Source organism: Thunnus maccoyii, chromosome 18 (assembly GCF_910596095.1).
Source record: "Thunnus maccoyii chromosome 18, fThuMac1.1, whole genome shotgun sequence".
NCBI lineage: Eukaryota > Metazoa > Chordata > Actinopteri > Scombriformes > Scombridae > Thunnus > Thunnus maccoyii.
Window position 1 is genome coordinate 25,518,629 of NC_056550.1, and position 8,584 is coordinate 25,527,212.

An 8,584-nucleotide genomic window follows, 5' to 3' on the forward strand; every position below is an offset into this window, starting at 1 on the left:
GTTTTGTACTCTGCAGCTTTGACAGATGCGCCCCAGCGTGTTCAAAGTTCTCTTTGGCAATTTAAAAGAAGACAGTTTAGCAGAGTCAAAAAGTCTGCATAATAAATACACGACACAAACGATGAATAATAAAAGCAGATATACACATTATTAAACAAGGGACACGTTTCTGCTCGTACCCGGGCGCTGTAAGCTTTGCAGTGTAATTTGGGACACAAGTCTTGATAAGGAAATAGGTCGTTTGCACTTGGTGAGGAGGAGGAGGAGGAGGCCTGGAAAAGAGAATATTATCACTGCAGAGAAAAATATACCGTTCCTGACACCTGACTGCATAAAACTGGAACTAGAAATGATATGCTTCGACAATCGATTCAACGGTTAACATTGTGAAAGAAAACTGAATAGTAGGTTATCATTTGATGTATTTCTTGAATATATCATACATGTTACAGATAGTGTTTTAAGTTCAGTTTGTAGTAGCGAAAATATGAGCGTGTGGAATTGTACTAAGTAATACACAAAACAGTAAGGGTTGCACAACACCAACGGATAGGCGAAAACAACTCCTTTAAAGGAGATTGTTTTTCGAAAGTTCCGGTTACAATCTCTGGGGAAACAAAACTCCTACCAGATCAGCTCGACCTACGCCGGTCATTGACCCATCCAAAAAGCATTAGGCCACCAGATAAACAAGAGACACCTGGAAATATTAGGAAAAGGGGGGGAGCAAAGTACACCACACACACACAGCAGAAATTAAGAAATGTCCAAATGGTGCAGAGACATCTACACCCATTGGTCAAAGTCCAAAGTGCCAAAAAACATTGGCAGGAAGTCACATCCGCTTTTGCTATAAATAGGTTTGTGTGTGAAGTTGAAGGGGAGCTGCATTGGTGATTTTCTGGGTTTTTTATGTTTGTGTGTAAAATAAATGAAATAAACTCCCGTTGGTTGTCTGCTCATCTCTCTGGTCTCAGCGTTTGGTGTGAACATCTTTAATATAGCCTGATTTGAAACCCCTATATAAGTGGCGTCACGAACAGGATAGTGTTAGTTTGTGTTCCACACTAAATTCCTCTGTGCTATGTCTATTCTAAACTTAGTTGTTTGCTGTGTAAGATAAGGCAGTTGTTTGTTCAACAGTTAGTTTATTCTGTTGTACTTTTATCTGAGCCAGTGATAAGGTAAACTATAGTTATGTAGATGTTTATGTGTTAATCTGATAAGCTTTTAGAGGATAGCGTGGTTTGTCCTTCATTTAATATGGTGCTAATGTTATTTTGTGATGTTACTTGGTGCATGCTTGAGTGCTGTCATATATGGTTGTGAAGAAAGACTGTTCCTAGGTTAGTTGAACTTTTGACTTTTGTTTGTATCTGAGGGTTGGTTGCTGACCTGTAAGGTTAGATACAGCTCAGACAAAGAAAAGATAGCTAGGTTGTATCTTTGTCTCCAGAACTATGATGCATTATACTTCTGATTGTATTATTTGATCACATTATTTCATAACCTGACAATGTGTGTTGTGTGTTTATTGAGTGATCAGCAATTTCCTATTACAACATCATGTAGAAATCAAAGACTGACCACACATACTGTAGATGTGCTGTAAAATCACATCAAACAGTTACTTTTGTATTTGTTTGGTTTATTTTGCTTCACACTGTCCAAATTAGGGGTGTGTCTGAATACAAATACATTAACTGGCAAAGCACAAATAGTGTTTTTTTGTTTTTGTTTTTTTTACGAATATTTGTTTCATACAAATATTTCAAAAATTATTTGTTTTCAGGAAGAAAAATAAACCATGTCAAATACCAGTGTGCAGGTCAGTTACATCGCTATCTCAGTGTCTCTCCTCTGCTCCGCTGTGACGTCTATCAGCAGGTCTCAGTGAGGGGAGTTACATCCACCTGCTACATGACGCACATTTCCTAATTTGGACATCACTCCCAGAGTTGGGGGTGTTCCCCAGAGATAAAGCTGAACTACTGACACAAGCTTCATGAACACTTATTGTAACACTTAAATTTTCTAAAATTAAAAGCGTAATAAAAACAAAAACAGGATTTTTAAGCCTCTGTCCACTTTTATTTGAATACAAATACAAATAATTTTGCTGCCTCAACAAATATAGATACAAATACAAATACTGGGCCCTCTGCACATCCCCAGTCCAAATATAAAGGAAACACAGCTTGTAAAGAAAAGTCAGAAAGAGCTCATTTGTTGAAAAATATCAAACAAAGTCAGCCAAACTCATGTGAAACATATCAAATATCATGTGGTTTTTGTCGTCTAAGTGTTGGTCACTCCCTGCATACACCTAGCTCAGCAGAGAATGGGGAGTGACGACAGGAAACAGATGGTCTTTCGAATCGCAGCCTGTGGATATGGTACAGTGGTGGCAGGTGTTATAAAATTCAACATGAAAAGCAGCAGTGTTTGGGGAGTGGAATTACTACTCCTCACCTCCCAAAACAGGAAAAAACAAACGTACAAAAAAGCCCATATATACATACAGTACTGTGCAAAAGTTTTAGGCACCCTAGATGTTTAGATTCTTATCCATTATGCAATACCATCAGGGACGTGTCTGATCGGTCCCAAATTTATTCATGACATGACAATGACCCCAAGCAACAAGAAGAATGATGAGTCCTGCAACAGATGGTATGGTTTGGCTCCCACAGAGCCCTGATCTCAACATCATGGAGTCGATCTGGGATTACATGAAGAAGCACCTGAGATGGCCTAAATAATAAATCCACAGAAGAACGTTCTTTCTCCAGGATGGTTACAACAACTTACCTGCGAGTTACCATGAAAAACTGTGTTAAAGTGAACCGAGGAGAACTGCTGCAGTTTTAGAGGCAAAGCTGTTCACAGCAAATATTGATTTCATTTAGGTTTCTGCTGTTTGCTCAACTTTGTAAGAAGTTAATTGATTAATTAAAACAATTTATAGCAATATTTTTGTAAGCATTCTCACTTTACTTTTAATGCCTAAAACTTTTGCACAGTACTGTATAGCCCAATACACATAAATATTGTGTCATTGCTACATAAATCAACAGCATGAAAGCATCATAATGCATATTGAATGCCAAACAATCAGATTGTTGGCAGTTGAGCTTGCTGATATGATATACAGAAAAGTGCAGCAATGACAGTTTAAATACTGCAAAGGGTGTGTTGGATATAATATATGTTACAATTAGTAGATTATGACATGTGATTTTGTTATTACATCTTCTCAAAAGTGGTTTATTACTTTTTTCAAGTAATTATAACTGTGTGTTCAGACAGAATGTGAAAAAAAATTCTGACGCATCGTGATTACATACAAAGTCAATGCAAAGACACAAGTAAGATGAAAAATTCAAAACCAACCCAATCGCCAGAAGAAAAGTTGGCATTTCTGCAAACCACAGAAACGTTGAATATCTACGTTTCAACATGTGAAATATGTATCATATCAACATTTCTACAAACGTAGCATATTAACATTTCTACCTGTTGAATAATGATGTTTTTTGGTGTGACAATGCTGTGGTTAAGGTCTGATTAGGTTTAGGCACAAAGACCACTTGGTTAGGGTTAGGGTTAAAATAAAAAATAAAATAAAAACGGCCGATGTCTCACTGAAAACACTCAGTTTTCTTGCCAGAAAAACGGCTGCACATGTCCTGATGTCTCGCTAAAAACACCAGCTTTTGACAGTTGAAACAGGAAGTGGACATTGGTTTCGAGGTGGTCTCTCTGCTGACTTCCCATTTCTGCCAAAAAACTTCCTGACCATCCACCGATCCCTCCTCCTCCTAATAGGAAAGATCAACTCTTATAGATCGCATGTGAACTACGTCACTTTAGAAATGTTGATATGATACGTTTTGTTGAAATGTTAATATGCTACGTATTTCACGTGTTGAAACGTAGATATTCAAAGTTTCTTTGGTTTGCAGAAACGTAAATTGCCAACGTTTTATTCTGGCAACCAGACTGAATTCACCCACGTCCGACAGTGTGAAAATGTTTAAACTTGCACATATCCCAGAGCTTTATGAATCTACTTGACAAACATACAGAGATGAGTGGAAAAAGGGGAGAAACTGGAGGAAAATAAAGAGATGGAGTCTCTGAGTTCTGAGTTCAGTTAGAAGCTGAACTGAACACACAGAAACGCTCACACGGACACGGTCGGTGCGTCCGTTGCTAGCTAGCTGACAGCTAACGTACAGTCGGTGTTATGGAATTTTCCATCTTTAGAGGTTACAAATTGGGTTACATTGGGTCAAGCTTGGCTTTGAGGTCACACTGTAATTCTTAATCAGACATTAAGATATCTTCTCCTTGAGACTTCAGCTGTCTGTGAGGTTTTGGAGAAGGCAGAAACCTCTCTGATAGAGGGTGTATCAGCATTTCCATGGTTACCAAGGTCAGAGGAGGCTTCCCTAAACAACACAGATGGGTGGATGACACAGTCAGACGCTCAAACCAAAACTACTGAAATTACACGCAATGTGACTTAAACTGTCACGGGTAAAGTGCAGTCCCTTGTTTAGAAACTAGTGAACCAATCAGACTAATTTTTCATATTGTAGGCTGATAAAGACGAGGACTCGGACCTTCAGAGGGCAGAACGGAAAGAGACAGCATCGCAGCAGAACACTCTGGTGTTTACTGTTTTTGGTTCTCCACTTGGCCAAGTGCTTTCAATAAACATTTTCAGCATTAAGACATCAAAAGTCTCGTGTGTGCCTTTCTCCACTGCTGACCATCGCTCAAAATATCCACGACAGTCGGTATATTGGGTGTTTGCGGCAAATATACACAAACAGTCCAGCTCGTGAATGACGCCAGGTGTAAATTTGCTTTCTGTCTGAATGCAACATCATAATTTTAATGGAATTTCTATCATTATCTTTCTAAAATGTTATATTCTCAAAAGGATCACCTAGGACGGATACCAGTGTCACTGATACTGTTAAATAAAATAGATGTTTTGGCATTGAATTAAAAAAAAAAAAACAGTGTTATCATTCAAGCCTGGAGGAAGGACTGAGTTTCAAGTTTTTATTTGAAGTTTGAGTCTGAATGCTGTTTTTCTCATTCGGGCAAAGAGCTGAAATCAAATGCTCCGAGCTCGTCTGTGAAAGCAGACTAATACTCTTTCTCCCTCTTTCCCTGTTCGGCTTTACTTTAAAGGCTTTGTATTAAATAGAAAGAAACAAAATAACATCCTATGATCTGAGGGAGAGGGAATGAGGATATATTCATAGGCTCCCAAGAAACTTCATCATTTAACTGTCAGACCACTGCATCTATACAGGCTTGTATAACATGTTATGGTGAGACAATATCACATAAACCGAGTTACACAGCTTCACTGCTTTGCTAGACTAGACACAATATCTCTGAATGAAACAAAGCAATGACTCCAGTCTTTTTTAGACTTCTACTCTTTTTTAACACTGTCCGGTAACCATGTGAAGGGGAAGGCTTAGAGATTCCTCGTCTCATAATACACGTCAAGTCCTTATTGCCTCCGGGTTATTAAAAGTAAATGTTATATTGACATTTCAATCACTCAGCCTTATTGCTTTCTTCAAGACACTTACAGCCGAATGCTTGAATCTGAGGGAATTTTTCTTTAGACCTCTGTTTCTGTTACATGCAGAGCTTATGCTGCCAGAGCAAAGGTCATCTATAGACTCTGTGAATGTTTTAGTAGTCTGCTTCTTACCCCGCGTAATGAGGTTTTCATGATAACTTATAGAACTCACACTTTATAAAGTCTCCGGGGAGATTAGAGCAACCTGCTATGAAATCCAGCGAGAGGTTTCACCGCACACAAACCATGCGGAAAAGTTTAACACAACATTGCGGGCAGTGGATTTTTTTCTTATTTTCTGCCTCTGTACCACATATCCAAGTGTAAGATGATAGTTTAATTTGAAATTAATCTTTTTTTCCTTTTTTTTTACCAGCAAGAATATGTGTGTTTATGAAAGCCTCAGCGTCTATTCCATCCTTAATAAACTGCCGGTTCCTCTCAGTCTCTGCCCGGTGACAGTTTCCAGAGCTGTGACATTTATATCCAAATGGTAATTGATTCAGAGGAAGCTGTTAGTATGCAGCTACAATTTAACAACTCTCCTCTTGGGGGAGGAGGAGGGATCAAGCCCTGGAAAGGAGAGACAAGATTATTTTTCTTTTTTTTTTTTGGTGATGTTTTCGGTGTTTGAGGCAGAAACCCTTCCCTCGAGATGGAAGAAAAGATTTGAATGCTACAAAGGAGAGGTGGCTTGTTTTTTTCCACGTTTTTTGCTTCCCGGCTCGACACCACGGCTCGTGCAACGGGATGCTGCTGAGGCTGTTATTGATTGGATGCCACTGACAGAATGGACTTTGTCACAGGCAGTACTCTCCACCACTCGGGCTTGCAGGCTGTGTTTACTGGTGCGTCTTACCTGCAAAGTCAAGGCACCAACACCACTGTGGACGACAACAACAACAACAACAACAACAACAACAACATCATGAGGGACCCAACAAGCTGCAGTAATCCTCCCCAGATACTGTCAGGCCTGGTGAACAGAAATAATGGCATCACATCCAGCATGCCGCCCCACAAAATTGCCAGAGTTGTCACTCATGATTACCGCTCGCGAGCACCGGCCACGGACCGTTACAATTATGGCACACTTAACGAGAACAAATGAAGCGATGATTGGCCATATAATGTGACCTCTAGCAACTGCCAGCGGGGTTCATTGTATGCCCTCGCTGTGCATTTTCCTTCAACAGCTGCTAACACGGATGAAGCTAATCACTTATCATGAAAGGTGCTATTAACAAAAGAAGAGAGGGAAAAAGAGCAATCGCTGTGCCCAAGGATTATTCCGTTCATTACAGCGATCCAGAACTTGTCTTGAAAACAAACAATCGCCCCGGCATTCAATTTGAAGTTGGGCTGGAATAGAGGTGGAATTAGTTTAGCACTACAGTCTCCGCTAAACAAGACAAATGCACTGTGTTGTACAGTTTACACCCTCTAATCTAGTCTCCTCCTGATTATTAGTGTTGCACAAGTGACAAAAAAAGGAAGAAATCATGAAACTCCCACAGTTGTAAAGCCTCCGGCGTCTTTCATTACACTCCACTTTCTCTCTGAATCATGCAAACCAGCATGAGAAGGAAGCACAAGTAGTTTTTTAACACTTTTTTTTTTATCACTGTTTGATTTTACGTCCGTGTGTCTGTGTGTGTTGCTCACATGTAAGCGCTGAAATATATCAGTGCGCTGCAATGTTCCTCTTAAAAACTCGAGTGGTCGCTGTTGAAACTGCACTTTATTTTTCCACCGACTCTGACGGCCAGATGTCCTCTCAGTAATGTGTGTTTGTACGTCACAAAACACCTGTGATGGTGGGATACACACGGACACACACACTCAAACACACACACACACACACACACAGTCTGTTTCTGTTTTGATATTTACTTTGCAATCACTGATCTCCGCTGAGAAAATATGAGCAATTCTCACTTCTGCACTGCAGTTCTTTACCTTAATTTCATACCTTGCTTTCATGCAGCATTTCAAAAACACAAACATAAAAGTTTTAATTTCCCTCGACCCTTCTTTGCATTCTTTAGGAACTCATTAAGTATTCTTTAAGGTGCAACTCATCCAGTCACTTAGGTCCAAATTAGGAGTTTGAATGTGTTATAATCCCCTTCACTGATTCACAGAGCAGTGAGGTGTGTCAAATACATACTAATTACAGGAAGAAAACATGCCAACACGTCTTTCTGGCGGCACAGGTTTGGCTTCTGAAACTTTGTTGATCCCCATGAACATATTTAGAGCATTTTATTTAGGCTTTTATTCTTTTAATTGAGTTTGTTCAGGTAACAAAGTTTCACCAAATAAAGCCTTGATGTCCATTAGGGGTGTGCCCGAATACAAATATGTTATTCGGCAAAGCACAAATAGTGTTTTTTTTTTTAAGAATATTTGTTTCATACAAATATTTTTAAAATTATTTGTTTTCGGGAAGAAAAAAAACATGTTAAATACCAGCGCGCAGATCGGTTACATCGTTATCTCAGTCTTTCTCCTCTGCTCCGCTGTTATGTCTATTAGCAGGTCTCAACGAGGGGAGTCACATCCACCTGCTACATGACGCACATTTCCTAATTTGGATGTCGCTCCTGGAGTTGGGGGTGTTCCTCAGAGATAAAGTTGAACAACTGATACAAATGAAGTGCTCCCAAGGGAACACTTCATGAACCCTTATTGTAACACTTTAATTTTCTAAAATTAAAAGCGTAATAAAAACAAAAACAGGATTTTTAAACCTCTTTCCACTTTTATCCGAATACAAATACAAATAATTTTGCTGCCTCAACAAATACAGATACAAATACAAATACTGGGCCCTCTGCACATCCCTAATGTCCACTTCCTGGCTAGCCGCTGTTCCACTAGCTAATGTGACTTCTTTCTGAAAAATTAAAATGTACAGGGTTTAATATAAGCATCTACTGAAACACTCTTGCTATTAAAATATGAACC